Here is a 15,827-nt window from a genome sequence, read left to right as displayed (position 1 = left end):
CTATAGCCAACACTGCTGTACAATATATAAAGAAGTAAAGAGAGAGAATGAGAGTTCTCATTCCAAAGAAAAACATTTTTTTTCTTTTTTTGCTTCCCCGCTTTATTGTATCTATGTGAGATGATGGATGCTACATAAACTTAGCACTGTAATTTCATGAAACATGTTAGTCAAATCATTATGCCATCTACATTAAACTTATAGAGTGATATAGGTCCGTTATATCTCAATAAAACTTAGAGTGATCTATGTCAATTATATCTCAATAAAAGTTGCAGCAAAGGATAAAAAGTTATATAAATCTGTTTCAATATTTTTCAAAACATTGTTTTGTGCTAACCAATTTTTTAATATTTGTTTTTTGAGAGAGAGCAAGCATGCATGCGCAAGCAAGGGAGGGGCAGAGAGAAAGGAGACACAGAATTTGAAGCAGGCTCCAGGCTGTGAGCTCTCAGCACAGAGCTGGACACGGGGCTTGAACTCACGAACTGTGAGATCATGACCTGAGCCAAAGTTGGATAATGAGCCACTCAGGCGCTCCTGTGCTAACCAATTCTCAAACACGATGTACATGATGTATTCTTCTGATTGTTAAATAAAAATGTATTTCTGTAAAAATAAAAAGACTACCTTTTGAGTAAAGCAAGTTCTTATCCAGTCTTGCTGGGGCCCCGGTAAACCCCATGCTCAGAGACCATGTATTTGATGACATGGTTTTTGTGTATAGGACAGATAAGAATTTTCCAGATATCTTGTACTGAGTAGGAATCAAGATTTTTGAGTAGAGAAGCAGGAAAAAAAAATCACTGTTGGTCCAAGAGGAATAAAAATGTACTCTGAACTTTCTTACTTGGATTCTGTAAACTTAAGCCTGTAATTTATTATGTCTTACGTAAATATAGTAAGTGTTAACATAGTAATTAGTCATAATATTGCCAATATATGAAAGGGAGAAAATGCTATTTTACCTATAATACTTTTGGGGAAATGGAGACTCATGTATAAGTCTCAACTTTCAATTCATCTTTCAGTTTACTTTCAAATCAAATCAGGTTACTTTTCAATTTGGATTTGAAGTATATATGCTATAAGTATATAGTATAATATATATATTATATATATGTATATTATATATATATTATGTGTATTATATACATATATATGTATATATATGTATATGTATATATTATATATATTATATATATGTATAATATATTCTATATTATGCTACATATATATAGCATATAAGTATATATACTAATTGAGATATAATTTCTAATGTCTATAGAGGAAGAAAGAGGATGTTGGTTGAGTGTAGTTTCTGGTTAAGTGACTGTGTCTAAAGTTTAGGAAAACAGTGACTTCTTTATCTTTTTTTAATCAAATTATTGAAATCAACATATGATAAACTGCACATCTTTAAACTGTGCAATTTGATAAGTTCTGACCTATGTATACACGTCTAAAACTGCCACCCCAATCATGATAATGAACAACCATACCCAAGAGTTTCCACCTGCCACTTTTAAATCTTCCCAACTGTCCAGATTGCTCTTTTCTAGGCAACCACTGATCTGCTTTTTGTCGCTAGAGATGAGCTTGCGTTTTCTTTCTAGAATTGTGTATGGATGCATTGCATAGTAGACATTTCTTTTTGCCCAGTTCTTTTCACTCAGCATTTATTTTGAGATTCATCTTTGTTGTTACGTGCATAATTTTTATTGCAGAATACTACTTGAGTAGATGTAACATAGTATAACCATTTATTTGTTAATGAAAATATTGTTTTCAGTTTGAATGATCTGTAAGCATAAAATGGGTGAACTTCAGGTCTCTGCTTGCTGACAGCATCCAATTAGAGCAAACCTCTTTTTCCTTAGATTCTAATTCGAATCCATTAGCCAAAGCTCAAATCCTATAATAGGTACTTTTTAATGTTCTGTTCCTGAGATTCCCTCATGGCTCCCCTTGGAATATGTTTTCCCTCATTGAAAGGAGTTATAAACCCAACTTGTTCAACTACAAGTGTGTTCCTGATGGTCTTTGGCTAAAGTTCCTTTCTAGGGTCTTTTCTATGTCCTCTAAGTCGCCTAACTTATTGGCAGAAAGTTCATATTATTTTGTTACTATTTAATATCTGTACAATCTATGCTGCTGTCACCGAGTTTACCAAGTTTATTGATCTTCTCCAAGATCAATAGGTTTGTTGATTTTCTTGTTTTTCTTTTCTATATCATTGACATCTGCTAATATTATTTCTGTGCTTCTGTTTACTTTGGGTTTAATTTTCTTTTTTTTTTTTTTTTTTATTCTTAAACTGAAATCTGAAGTCCTGGGTTTGAGACCTTTCCTTTTTTTCTAATTGCAGAGGATTTTAGTGCTAGACATTTCTCCCTCAGGTACTGTTTTACAGGCATCCCACAGATTTTGGTTATGTTGTGTTTTCATTTTAATTGAGCTTCAAACACTTTTCAATTTCACTTTATATTTCTTTTTTGAATTATAAGCTGTTTAGGAATGTTACTTAGTTTCCAAATAATTGGAGATTTTCCAAATCTTTGATATTTATTTCTAATTCAATTCCAGTACGCTCAGAAAATCTACTTTGTGCAGATTTTCATCATTTCAAAGTTGGTTAGATTAGTTTTATGGCCTAGAACATGAACTACCTTGTTAAGGGTACACAACTGAAAAGAATGCATAAGCTGCTGTGGTGTGTGTTTCCCAAATGTTAATTAGCTCAAGTTGGTTGACAGTGTTGCTTCATCTTCTATACATATATTTTTAAATATACTTAATATGAAATGGTTCTCAAACTTTAGCATGACCAGAATATACCCAGAGGATTTGTTAAACACAGATTGCTTAGTTTCTAATTCAGTAGTTCCAGGTTTGGCCTAAGGATTTGCACTTCTAACAAGTTGCCAAAGTGTTAGTCTGGTGACCTCACTTTGAGAACTCTTTCTCAGTACTCTACCACATTTTCTTCTGTCTGCTTAGAGAAGGAATGAGTAGAATCTTGTTAAGTGTGAAAATTATAAAACTAATTTTCAGTTTTGTCGTTGGTTTTTTTTTTGTGGGCTTATTGTTTTGGTGGGAGGAGATGTAGCTAAAGGAAGAATAACCTATATGAATGTTGGGTAGGCAAAGAATGGACTACATGATTATTTGTTGACATGTTTTTGGTTATCTAGTATTTGAAACCCTTATCTATGTTCGTGGAATGTTCCACCCTGTGATTATTCATGGTTTCAGAATTATTGTTAGCTAGAGAAGCAATAAAGTCTAGATATTTATTTTCCCTGACGGTGAAAGCTAGGGCACAGACACATGATCTAAGTGTTTTCGTGGTGGTGGTAAGGATGGTCTCTTCAACAAAGTGTTACACAGCAGTAGGGTTAATGTGATCTGATGTTCTGCTGCTACAGCCACACTATCTCTGCCTTATTGCTACTATGACATAATTTTTGCCAACACTGGGTGCCTTGATTTCTGCCCACTTTATTTATTTATTTTTAATTATTTAAATTCAAGTTAGTTAACATACAGTGTAGTATTGGTTTCAGGAGTAGAACCCAGTGAATCATCATTTACATACAACACCCAGTGCTCATCCCAGCAAGTGCCCTCCTTCATGTTCAGCACCCACTTAGGCCATCCCCCTGCCTACCTCCAGCAACCCTCAGTTTGTTCTCTGTATTTAAAAGTCTCCTTTGGTTTACTGCCCTCTCTCATTTTATCTTTTTCTTCATTCCCTCCCCCTATGTACATCTGTTGTTTCTTAAATTCCACATGAGTGAAGTCATATGATATTTGTCTTTCTCTGACTTATTTTGCTTAGCATAATACACTCTAATTCCATCCACATTGTTGCAAGTGGCAAGATTTCATTCTTTTTGATTGCCAAGTAGTATTCCATCGCATCTATATACTGCATCTTCTTTGCTCATTCATCACTAGGTGGACATTTGGGCTCTTTCCATAATTTGGTTATTGTTGATAGCACTGCTATAAACATTGTGGTATATATGCCCCTTCGAATCAGTATTTTTGTGTCCTTTGGTTAAATACCTAGTAGTGCAAGTGCTGGGTCATAGGGAAGTTCTATTTTTAATTTTTTGAGGAACCTCCATACTGTTTTCCAGAGTGGCTGCACCAGTTTGCATCCCCACCAAGAGTGCAAAAGAGATCCTCTTCACATCCTCGCCAACATCTGTTGTTTCCTGAGTTGTTATTGTTAGCCATTCTGACAGGTGTGAGGTAGTATGTCATTGTGGTTTTGGTTTATATTTCCCTGATGATAAGTCATGTTGAGCATCTTTTCATGGGTCTGTTAGCCATCTGGATGTCTTCTTTGGAAAAGTGTCTATTCATGTCTTCTGCCCATTTCCTCGCTGGATTATTTGTTTGGGGGAGGAGTTGAGTTTGATAAATTCTTTATAGATTTTAGATACTAACCCTTTTTTAAAGATTTTATTTATTAATTTTGAGAGAGACTGAGAGCATACATGAGAGTCAGGTAGGGCGCGCGTGCGCAAGAGAGAGAGAGGGAGAGAGAAGATCCCAAGCAGGCTCCACATTGTCAGCACAGAGCCCAATGTGGGGCTTGAAATCATGAACCATGAAATCATGACCTGAGCTGAAATCAAGAGTTGGGCAGTTAACCTCCTGAGCCACTCAGGTGGCCCTGGATACTAACCCTTTATCCAAAATGTTATTTGCAAATATCTCCTTCCATTCCATCAGTTGCCTTTTAGTTTTGTTGATTTGTTCATTTGCCACACAGAAGCTTTTTATCTTGGTGAGGTCCCAAGTTCGTTTTTGCTTTTATTTCCCTTGCCTCCAAAGACATGTCTGGTAAGCGGTTTCTGTGACTGAGATCAAGGAGATTGCTCCCTGTTTTTTCCTGTAGGATTTTGATGGTTTCCTGTCTCACATTAAGGTCTTTCATCCATTTTGAACTTATTTTTGTGTGTGGTGTAAGAAAGTGGTCTAGTTTCATTCTTCTGCATGTCACTGTCCAGTTTTCCCAGCACAATTTGCTGAAGAGACCATCTTTTTTCCACTGGACACTCTTTCCTAATTTGTTGAAGATCAGTTGGCCATACATTTGTGGGTCTGGTCACTTTAAATAATTTTTTATTTTCTAATATCGCCAGAGATTGTGAGCTACTATTGCTTTTCTGCTAAAGTTAGTCAGTGCATATAGCTTGCAAAACAAAACCTGATCAATGCCAAAGACATGAGCTGGTAATGATGTAGGTTACAGATGATCTGGTTCAGTTTTATTGCTTGTTTTCTGATTGGTCTTTTAAGTTCCTTGTCTTGCATAACTGTTTTGGCTATGATTTCCAACTCTCTTCAATAAAAATGACAAGAGTGGGCATCCTTGTCTTATTCCTGAGCTTACAAGAAGAGTTTTCAGCTTTTCACCATTGAGTGTGACGTTGGCTGTAGGCTTGTCATATATGGCCTTTATTATGTTGACGTACATCCCCTCTACAGTTGCTTTGTTGAGAGTTTTTATCAAAAATAGAAATTGAAATTATTTTTAAGTAGGCTTCATTCCCAGTGCAGAGCACAACCCCAAGATCAACACCTGAGCTGAGATCAAGAGTTGAACACTCACTTGACTGAGCCACCCAGGGGCCCTGTGTTTTGTCAAATGATTTTTCTGCATTTATTAAGACTGACCATATGATTTTTATCCTTCATTTAGTTAATGTGGAGTATCATCTTGACTGATTTGCAGATATTGGACCATTCTTACATCCCTGGAATATGTCCCACCGCATCATGATGAATGATCCTTTTAGTGTATTGTTGAATTTGGTTTGCTAATATTTTGTTGATGATTCTTACATATATATTCATCAGGAATATTGGCCTGTAGTTTATCTGGGTTTTGTTTTTGTTTTGTTTGTTTGTTTGTTTGTTTTGTAGTGCCTTTGTCTGGTTTTCATATTAGGGTAATAGTGGGCTCAGAATGAATTTGAAAGTATTCCATCTCTTTTATTTTTTGAATAGAGTGGAAAGGATAGGTAGTAATTCTTTTTTAAATGTTTGGTAGAATTTACCTATGAAACCATCTGGGTCTGGGCTTTTTGTTTGTTGGTAGGTTCTTGTTTTCATTTTTTACCAATTCAGTTTTATTGGTAGTAATCAGTCTGTTCAAGTTTTCTATTCCTGATTCAGTCTTGGAAGATAGTATTTTTCTAGAAATGGATCCTTTTCTTCTAGGTTGTCCAATTTGTTGGCAAGTAATTTTTCATAGTAGTCTCCCATAATCCTTTGTATTTGTTATGTTGATTGTAACCTCTCTTTCATTTCTGATTTTCAGTCCTATTTTTCTTGATGATTCTGGCTAAAGATTTATCAATTTTGTTATCTTTACAAAGAACTAGCCCTTAGTTTCATTGACGTTTTCTATTTTTTTGAAGTTTCTATTTCATTTATTTCTGTTCTGATACTAATAACTTCCCTCTAATGACTTTGGGCTCTGTTTGTTATTTTTCTAATTCCTTTAAGGTGTAAGTTTAGATGGGTTTGAGATTTTTGTTTCTTGAAGTAGGCCTGTATAGCTATAAAACTACTTCATAAAACTACTTTTGTTGTGTCCCAAAGATTTTATACTATAGTGTTTCCATTTTTGTCACCAGGCATTTTTTTTTTTCCTCTCTTCTTTAATTTCTTCATTGACCCATTGGTTGTTTGGTAGTATGTTGTTTAGCCTTGACATGTTCGTGTTTCTTCCCATTCTTTTCTTGTAATTGACTTCTAGTTTCATACTATTGTGGTTGGAATAGATGATTGATAGGATTTCAGTTTTCTTAAATTTATTAATACTTGTTTTGTGGCCTAACATATGATCTATCCTAGAGAATGTTCCATGTGAACATTGAAAAGAACACTTGAAGAGATTGTATGTACTCTGCTGTTTTTGGATGGAATGTTCTGAATATATTTGTTAAGTCTAATGTGTCATTCAAAGACATTGTTTCCTTATTTTCTGTCTGGATGATGTATCCATATTGATGTAAGTGGGTGTTAAATCCCTACTATTATTATATTACTGTCAATTTTTCCCTTTATGTCTGTTAGTATTTGCGTTATAGGTTGAGTTGCTCTGATGTTCAGTGCATATTTACAATTGTTATATCCTCTTGTTGGAATTATCACTTTATCATTATGTAATTCCCCTCTTTGTCTCTTGTTACAGCCTTTGTTTTAAAGTCTATTTTGTCTTACATAAGTATTGCTACCCTGGCATTTTTCTGCTTCCGTTTGCATGAAATATCTTTTTCCATCCCTTCACTTTCAGTCTGTATATAGCTCTAGATCTGAATTGCAACTTGTAGGTAGCATATAGATAGGTTATTTTATTTTCTTTATTTAATTTTTTTAATTTTAATTTTTAAATTAAATTAAATTTTTAATTTTTATTTTATTTTATTATTTTTATGTTTATTTTTATTTTATTCCATTCAGTTACCTTATGTTTTTTGATTGGAGCACTTAGTCCATTTACATTTAAAATAATTATTGAACATTTAAAATAATTAGCTATGTACTTACTGCCATTTTGTTGTTTTCTCATTGTTTTTTTAGTTCTTTTCTGTTCCTTTCTTCTCTTGCTCTCTTTCTCTTCTTATGCTTGCATTTTTTTTCTCTTTTGTATGTGTGTTTCTGTATCTATTATAAATTTTGGGTTTGTGGTTGCCATGAGGTTCACATGTAACATCATCTGTATATAGGATCCTGTCTATATTAAGTTGATGGTCACTTAAATTTGAACACATTCTAAAAGCAGTACATTTCTACACCTCCCTCCCCTCTGCCTTTTGTTTATATGATATCATATTTTACATTTTTTAATTTTGTGTATCCCTTACCTAAATTGTGTAGATAAAATTGGTAACACTACTTTTGTGTTTAAATAAACATTCATATTAGCTTTATAAGTGATTGATCTACTTCTGTGTTTGTTTCTGCTAGTGTAATATTTTTCTTTTCATAATTTTCTTCCATGTATAGCCTTTTATTTTGCATTTTAACTTCTTTCTTTCTTTCTTTCTTTCTTTCTTTCTTTCTTTCTTTCTTTCTCTTTCTTTCTTTCTTTTTCTTTCCTTTACTGTTTATTTTTGAGAGAGCGTGAGAGACAGCTTGAGCAGGGGAAGAACAGAGAGAGGGAGACACAGAATCCAAAGCAAGCTCCAGGCTCTGACCTGTCAACACAGAGCCCAACATGGGATTGAACTCATGAGCCATGAGATCATGACCTGAGCTAAAGTCAGATGCTTAACCAACTGAGCCACCCAGGTTCCCCTGCACTTTAACATTTCTTATAAGGCCCATTTAGTAGTAATGAATTTAACTTTTGTTTCTCTGGAAAACTTTCTCTCTCCTTTAATGCTGAATGATAACCTCGCTGGGCAGGGTATTCTTGGTTCTAGAATTTTTTCTTTTAGCACATTGCAGGTCAGAAGGGAGTAGCATAATATATTCAAAGTTTCTGCTGAAATTTCAACTGATAGCTTTATGGGGTTTTCCTTGTACATCACTATTTGCTTTTCTTTTGCTGCTTTTAGGACTTTCTCTTTATTTTTAATTTTTCCATTATAATCATTATGCCTCTTGGTAGGGACCTTCTTGGGTTCATCTTATTCAGGGACTTCTCTGCTTCTTGGACTTGATTATTCCTTTCTGAGATTAGGGAAGTTTTCAGATATTTTTTTCTTATTTCTGACAATATTTTCTTTTTAGTTGAAATATTATGTTCATGTTTTAATGTAATTACATATATATTTAGGATTAATTACCCACTATTTTCTTTATACTTATTTTAAAATTTGTTATTAAATATAATTGATATACAATGTTATATTAGTTTCAGGTAGACAACATAGTGATAAGTGTAGTCCCCATCTGTTACCACACAACATTATTACAATATTATTAACTGTATTCCTTATGCTGTACTTTTCATCCCTGTGACTTACCTATGACTGGAATTTTATACCTGTTAATCCCCTTCACCTATTTTACCCATCTCCCTCAACCACATCCCTCTGGCAACCCCAAGTTTATTCTCTGTATTTAAGAGTCTATTTGGGGGTTTTTTGTCTCTCTTTTTTTTTTTTTTTTTTTTTTTTTTAAGATTTCACATATAAGTGAAATCATATAGTATTTGTTTTTCTCTGACTTATTTTCACTTAGAATATCATCTTCTAGGTCCATTCATATAGTCATGAATGACAGGACCGCGTTCATTTTATGGCTGAGTAGCATTCATTGTACATATATACCATATCTTCTTTATCCACTCGTCTATCAGTGGACACATTTGTCTCCCTATCTTGGCTGTTGTAAATAATGCTGCAATAAACATAAAGATGCATATATATGTTCAAATTAGTGTTTGCACTTTTTTTTTTTTTTTTTTGGGCAAGTACTCAGTAGTGGAATTACTGGATTGGATGGTATTTCTGTTTTTAACTTTTTGAGGAAACTCTGTGATGTTTTCCATAGTAGTTACACCAATTTACATTCCCACCTACAGTACATGAGGGCTCTCTTTTCTCCACATCCTCATTAACACTTGTTATTTGTCCTCTTTTTGATACTAGGCAATACTAGGCGTTCTGTCAGTTATGAGGTGATATCTCATTGTGGATTTGATTTGCATTTCCCTGATGATTAGTGACGTAAAGCATCTTTTTATGTGTCTGCTGGCCATTTGTATATCAACTTTGGGAAGATGTCTAGTCAGGTACTCTGACCATTTTTTTAATCAGATTTTTTTTTTTTTTTTTTGGTTGAGCTCCCTAAGTTCTTTATATATTTTTTATTTTAACCCCGTGTTAAACCTATCATTTGTGAATATCTTCTCCCATTCAGTTGGTTTCCTTTTTGTTTTGTTGATGGTTTCCTTTGCTGTTCAGATGGTTTCTATTTTGGTGTAGTCCCAATAGTTTATTTTTGCTTTTGTTTCCATTGCCTGAGGAAACATATCCAGAAAAATGTTGTAAGGGTGATATTCAAAACATTACTGCCTCCATTTCTTTTTAGGAGTATTATGGCTTCAGGTCTCCCTTTTAGGTCTCTGTTTTAAGTTTATTTTTGTGTATGATGCAAGAAGGTCGTCTAGTTTTATTCTTTGATATGTAGCTGTCCATTTTTTCCAGCACTATTTGCCAAAAATATGGCCTTTTCCCCATTGTATATTCTTGCCTCCTTTGTGCAGGTTGACTATATAAGTGTGGAATTATTTCTGGACTTTCTATCCTGTACCATTAATCTACGCATCTATATTTGTGCCAGTACTGTACTGTTTGGATTATTATAGCTTTGTAGTACAGTTTGAAATTTGGGATTGTGATACTTTCAACTTTGTTCTTTCACAAGATTGCTTTGTTATTTAGTTTTTTTTTGTGGTTCTATACAAATTTTAGAATTATTCTAATCTGGTAAAAATGATTTGCTATTGGTATTTTTGATAGAGATCACATTGAATCTGTAGATTGTTTTGGATAATATTGTATTTTTAACAATATTTATTCTTCCAATCCATGGTATATCTTTCTTTTGTTTGTGCTGTCTTGAATTTCTTTCATCAATACCTTACAGTTTTTAGAGGACAGGTTTTTCAGCTTGTTGGCTAAATTTATTCCTAGGTAGTTTATTATCGTTGGTACAATTTTAAATGGGATTGTTTTCTTATCTCTTTCTATTACTTTGTTATCAACCTTTAGAAACAACAGGTTTTCTGTATATTGTATCATGTAAACTTACTGAATTCATTTGTCAGTTCTAATAGGTTTTTGGTGGAACTTTAGGGTTTTCTATATAGTATGTCATCTACAAATAGTAAAATTTTACTTTTTCCTTATCCATTTGGATGACTTTTATTTCTTTTTATTGTTTTACTGCTGTGACCAGGACTTTCAGAATTATGGTGAATGAAAGTTGTGAGAGTGGACATCCTTGTCTTATTCCTGATCTTAGAGGAAAAGTTTTTAGTTTTTCACCATTGAGTATAACATTAACTGTAGGTTTTTCATATGTGGCCTTTATCATGTTGAGGTGTGTTCCCTCTAAACCAACTTTATTGAGTGTTTTTATCATAAACGGGTGTTGTATTTTGTCCCATGCTTTTTCTGCACCCATTGAGATGATCATGTGGGTTTTATCCTTTCTCTTGTTAATGTGATGCATCACATTTGACTGATTTGAGGATGATGAATTACCCTTGCCTCCCTGGAATAAAGCCCACTTGATCATGGTAAGTGATCACTTTAATTTATTCTTGAATTCAGTTTGCTAATATTTTGTTGAGGATTTTTGCATCTGTGTTTATCAGAGATATTTGCCTGTAATTTTCCCTTTTGTAGTGCCTTTGTCCTGTTTTGGTATCAGGGTAATGCCAGCCTCATAGAATGAATAAGGAAGTTTTCCTTTTTATATTTTGTGGAATGTTTTAAGAAGAATAGGTAGGTATTAACTCTTCTTTAAATGTTTGGTAGAATTCATCTGTGAAGACATCTGGTCCTGGACTTTTGTTTGTTGGGCTTTTGGTTTTGGTTTTTTGATTATTGGTTCAATTTTGCTACTAGTAACTGGTCTGTTAAAATTTTCTACTTCTTCCTGATTCATTGTTAGAAGCTAGCTATTTATCCAGCTGTTATTTCTTCAAATAAGTTTTCTCCCACCTTCTCTCTCTTCTCCTTCTGGAACCCATATAATGTAAATGTTATTTACATATGTTATTGATTTTGCTGCAGAGGTCCTAATCCTCATTTTAAAATTCTTTTTCTTTTTTGCTGTTCAGCTTAAGTGTCTTCCAGATCGCTGATCCATTCTGCATCCTTTTAATCTGCTGTTGATTTTCTCTAACATATTTTAAAATTCCAGTTATTCTTCAGCTCTGATTGGTTCTTTGTTATATTTTCCATCTTTTTGAAGTTCTCACTAGGCTCATCCACCCTTCTCTCAAGTCCAGTGAATATCTTTCGGACCATTACTTTGAATTATTTATCAGGTAGATTGCTTATCTCCATTTTATTTCATTCTTTTTCTGTGATTTTATCTTGTTCTTTTATTTGGAACATAGTCTCTGTTTCATTTTCTCTCTCTGTGTTTATTTCTATGTTTTACATAGTTCAGCTACCTCTCCTGGTTTTGAAAGTGGTAGCCTTATGTAGAAGGCATCCTATGATACCTTGGAACACAAAACCCCCTGGTCACCAGAACCAGGAGCTCAAAGGGTGTCCCTTGTGTGCTCTGTGTGTGCCCTCCTGTTGTGACTGAGCCTCAACTCTTTGGATGCGCTGGTGGGCAGGTCTCTGTCTCCTGCATGGATGGCTGAGAAGCCCTGCTGCAGCCCCAGCAGGTGTGCTGGTGGGTGGAGCCAGCTGTTACCCCAGCTGACTGCCATGATCAGCTGTATCTGCTGCTGGTGCACTGGTGGGCAGGGTCTGCTCCTGGCCCAGCTAGCTGAGAGGCCCAGCTGCAACTACTCCAGGCACACTGGCGTGTGAGATTAGCTTTCCCATCCTTTTGATGGGACACTAGTCCCAGCTGAGGCCACCTGCCCAGTGTTGTGGGGGCAGTAGTCACTTTGGAGGGGTGCCAGTCCTGGTGAGGCTGCCTGCTAGGTGAGGCAGGGCTAGGTGAGGCAGGGCCGGCGTGGTTTGGAGGGGTTGTCTGCTGAGGTAAGCAGATTGGGTGGGGCAGGTCTATGGGGGCAAGCACTGGTATCAAGGTAAATGGAGAGTGTCAAAACTGGTTCTGCAACCATTGGTGGTCTAGGCTGAAGGAGGAGAAGAAAAATGGCACCTGCCAGCATTCCTGTTTCCAGACAAAGCTCCCACAGATCCCTGACTCTCTGGCACATGTCCTAAAATTGTCCATAAATCTCCTTCATGTATAACTCAGGTGCTATTCAAACTGCTTCTGCACTGGGTCACCTGCCGAAATGCATCTGTGGTAGGTGGTGACTCAGGATCACTCTACTCTGCCATCTTCCTTCTCTCACATTTTCTTCATCTATTCATCAGTGGACGTTTAGGTTGTTTCCATTTCTTGACTATTGGAAATAATGCTGCAATGAACATAGGGGTGCATAGATCTTTTTGAATCAGTGTTTTCAATTTCATCAAATACTCAAAAGTGGAATTGCTGGATTGTATGGTAACTGTATTTTTACTTTTTGAGTTGTTTTAAATATAGGTGCTTCCCGATGCCTGCAGAGCAAGTATCCAAAGCAATTTTTTATTTTATTTATTTTTAAACATTCACTTATTTAAGAGAGAAAGTGTGAGCAAGGGAAAGGGTAGAGAAAGAGGAAGAGAGAGAGAATCCCAAGCAGGCTCTGTGCTGCTAGCACAGAGCCCAATGTGGGGTTCAAACCCACAAACCATGAGATCATGACCTGAGCCAAAATCAAGAGTTGGACACTTAACTGACTGAGCCACCCAGGTGCCCCCAAAACAATTTTTAACGTTTATTTATTTTTGAGACAGAGAGAGACAGAGCATGAACAGGGGAGGGGCAGAGAGAGAGAGGGAGACACAGAATGTGAAACAGGCTCCAGGCTCTGAGCTGTCAGCCCAGAGCCCGATGCGGGGCTCGAACTCACAGTCCGCGAGATCATGACCTGAGCCAAAGTCGGACACTTAACCGACCAAGCCACCCAGGCGCCCCAAAACAATTTTTAAAGTGTAAGGTAAATAGGAATTACCTCATTCTAAATTTTGTATTTATAGATTAGTTTTAAATTTGGTTTCACCAAAACTAATACATATAAGAAATAGTATAAAATTCATGAAAGCTGATTATCCACTAGGATAGTCTCTCTCCTTGGCTGTATTTTGCCTGGGGGCAGAGAAGGGGATCATGTGTCTCTTGAGGCCAATAAATTGCAAGGTCAGTCTTCTCTAAGCAATATGCAAAACACAGTGTTTTGTTATTAAGAAGCTGGCTTTATAGAAAGCCCACTCACCACACCCCTTTCCTTCAAAAGATGGCAACAGGAATGACCAGAATGATGGAGCTGATATCTGTTAATCTTTTCAAGTTTATCGAAGTTTAGTGCTTCCTAAATCTTTTTGAAGAAAAAGTCATAAGGATGTCTTGTAATTTTTCCTGCATTTTAAGTCCAGTTTTATGTGTTTAGTTCTAGGGGCCTTTTTCGTCTTCTGCAAGATGTAAGCTACATTTTGTTCCAGTGTAAAGTAACTTTTATAAAGTATTCTAATACCATTCTTCTTTAGGAAAAGAAGCTTTAAGGAAAAGTAATAGAATGTCTATATTGGTTAACAAATTTAGTGTTGTTGTGTTAGGATGACCTGTGTTTTATTATGTTTTTTAATGTTTATTTATTTTTTGAAAGAGAGAGACAGAGTGTGGGCGGAGGGAAGGGCAGAGAAAGGAGACACAGGATCCGAAGCAGCCTCCAGGCTCTGAGCTGTCAGCACAGAGCCTAAGGTGGGGCTGGAACTCACAAACAATGTGATGATGATCTGAGCCACCCAGGTGCCCCTCCTTAATAGTTAGGATAGATAGGTTGTTAAAATTTGGGTCTTTGTCAGAGCCAGAGAGCACTCACGGAAGCAGTTATTTCACATCCTTTTGAACCACACCATGGTTCTTTTACCCTTTGTCTCTTCTCCCCCATTTGATTTTACTTTTTCACCCTCTTTCTATGTGTGAGCCAAAGTCTATAATAACTTTGCCACTCAATTATCTGAAAACCTCTTTCACTTACTCCTGAATAGCCTTGCTTGTCTGGGTCTAATAAGGCATTCTACATGAAAGCCAGTAGTAGTGAAAAGCCTGGCAAATGTCTGGATGACTTTCTCGGGTTGGTCTGAGATTTAGCAGAGTTTAAGCACTGAGTCCCAAATACCAGTAATGCAATTTAGAAACTGTAGGATTGAGCTTCATTATGGCTAGGGCTTGCAGAATAGTGATTATTTTGTCATTGTGATGAATTGTATTGTCCTCAGTCAGTTTGGGTGCTCAAGAAGAGTTATCACTTAATTACAGTGGAATGAAAACAAAAAATGTTAGTTTTTCCAATACCTGCATCCACTTCTAAAATTGTTGAATACCCTTTTCTTGCTGTTTTACCTTGTTAGGGACCCTTTGGACGATGCTGTGGAAGAAGGCCAGGAATTTTCTTGGCCATTTTCTGTTTACCAAGCCTTCTTCATTTGTAAGCATATGGACATGCTACACCATCACTAGGAGAGCCATAGTACCCCAGGCCTCCCTTTGGGATTGTCTGGTTCTTTGTGATGCTGGTGATCTCTGCTGATGCGGTGGTTTCCTGGTTTCTATGTGTTTGGATGTGTTTCCTTAGTGTTGTCTTACTTTGAAGGGAGGGGAGATTTAAAAGCTAGATCAAGTGGGTTTGGTCGCCCCTCTGAGTCTGAATTTTGTTTTTAAGTTTAATGAGAAAACTTTGAAGGATAATAACGCCATCTGATTGCTAGTTTAGGAAGAAAACTCCGCTAAGTCAGAGATGGTCTAAACAGGAGTAATAGTGGAGGCGGAGACCACTTAGGGGGCTGATGCAGAAGTCTGGATGAGAGATGATTGTGGCTAAGATTAGAATACTGGTGAAGCAGCTGGATTCAAGCTATATTTTAACTGCTGAGCCAGCAGAACTTACGGGTGGATTGGATACAAGTGTGAAAGAAAATAAAGAGTGAAGGCCCAGAGGTTCACCCAGAATCTACAAGGAAACCATTAAAACCACTGCCAAAGGTGAGAGAACTCATTGGTGTTCAACTGGGGCCAAGGATGAGAATAGGAAGCAAATGATG

General features: G+C 36.1%; 1 long non-coding RNA gene across 1 annotated transcript in view; it reads right to left on the bottom strand.

The window, feature by feature from the left end:
- LOC123601037 overlaps window positions 1-15,827 on the bottom strand; it is a 41,066-nt gene that overhangs the window by 24,712 nt on the left and 527 nt on the right. The window lies entirely within an intron of this gene.

The sequence above is a fragment of the Leopardus geoffroyi genome, chromosome D1, assembly GCF_018350155.1.
Source record: "Leopardus geoffroyi isolate Oge1 chromosome D1, O.geoffroyi_Oge1_pat1.0, whole genome shotgun sequence".
Taxonomy (NCBI): Eukaryota; Metazoa; Chordata; class Mammalia; order Carnivora; family Felidae; genus Leopardus; species Leopardus geoffroyi.
Note: the sequence above shows the minus strand (reverse complement) of the source record. Positions and strands in the feature narration are given on the sequence as shown.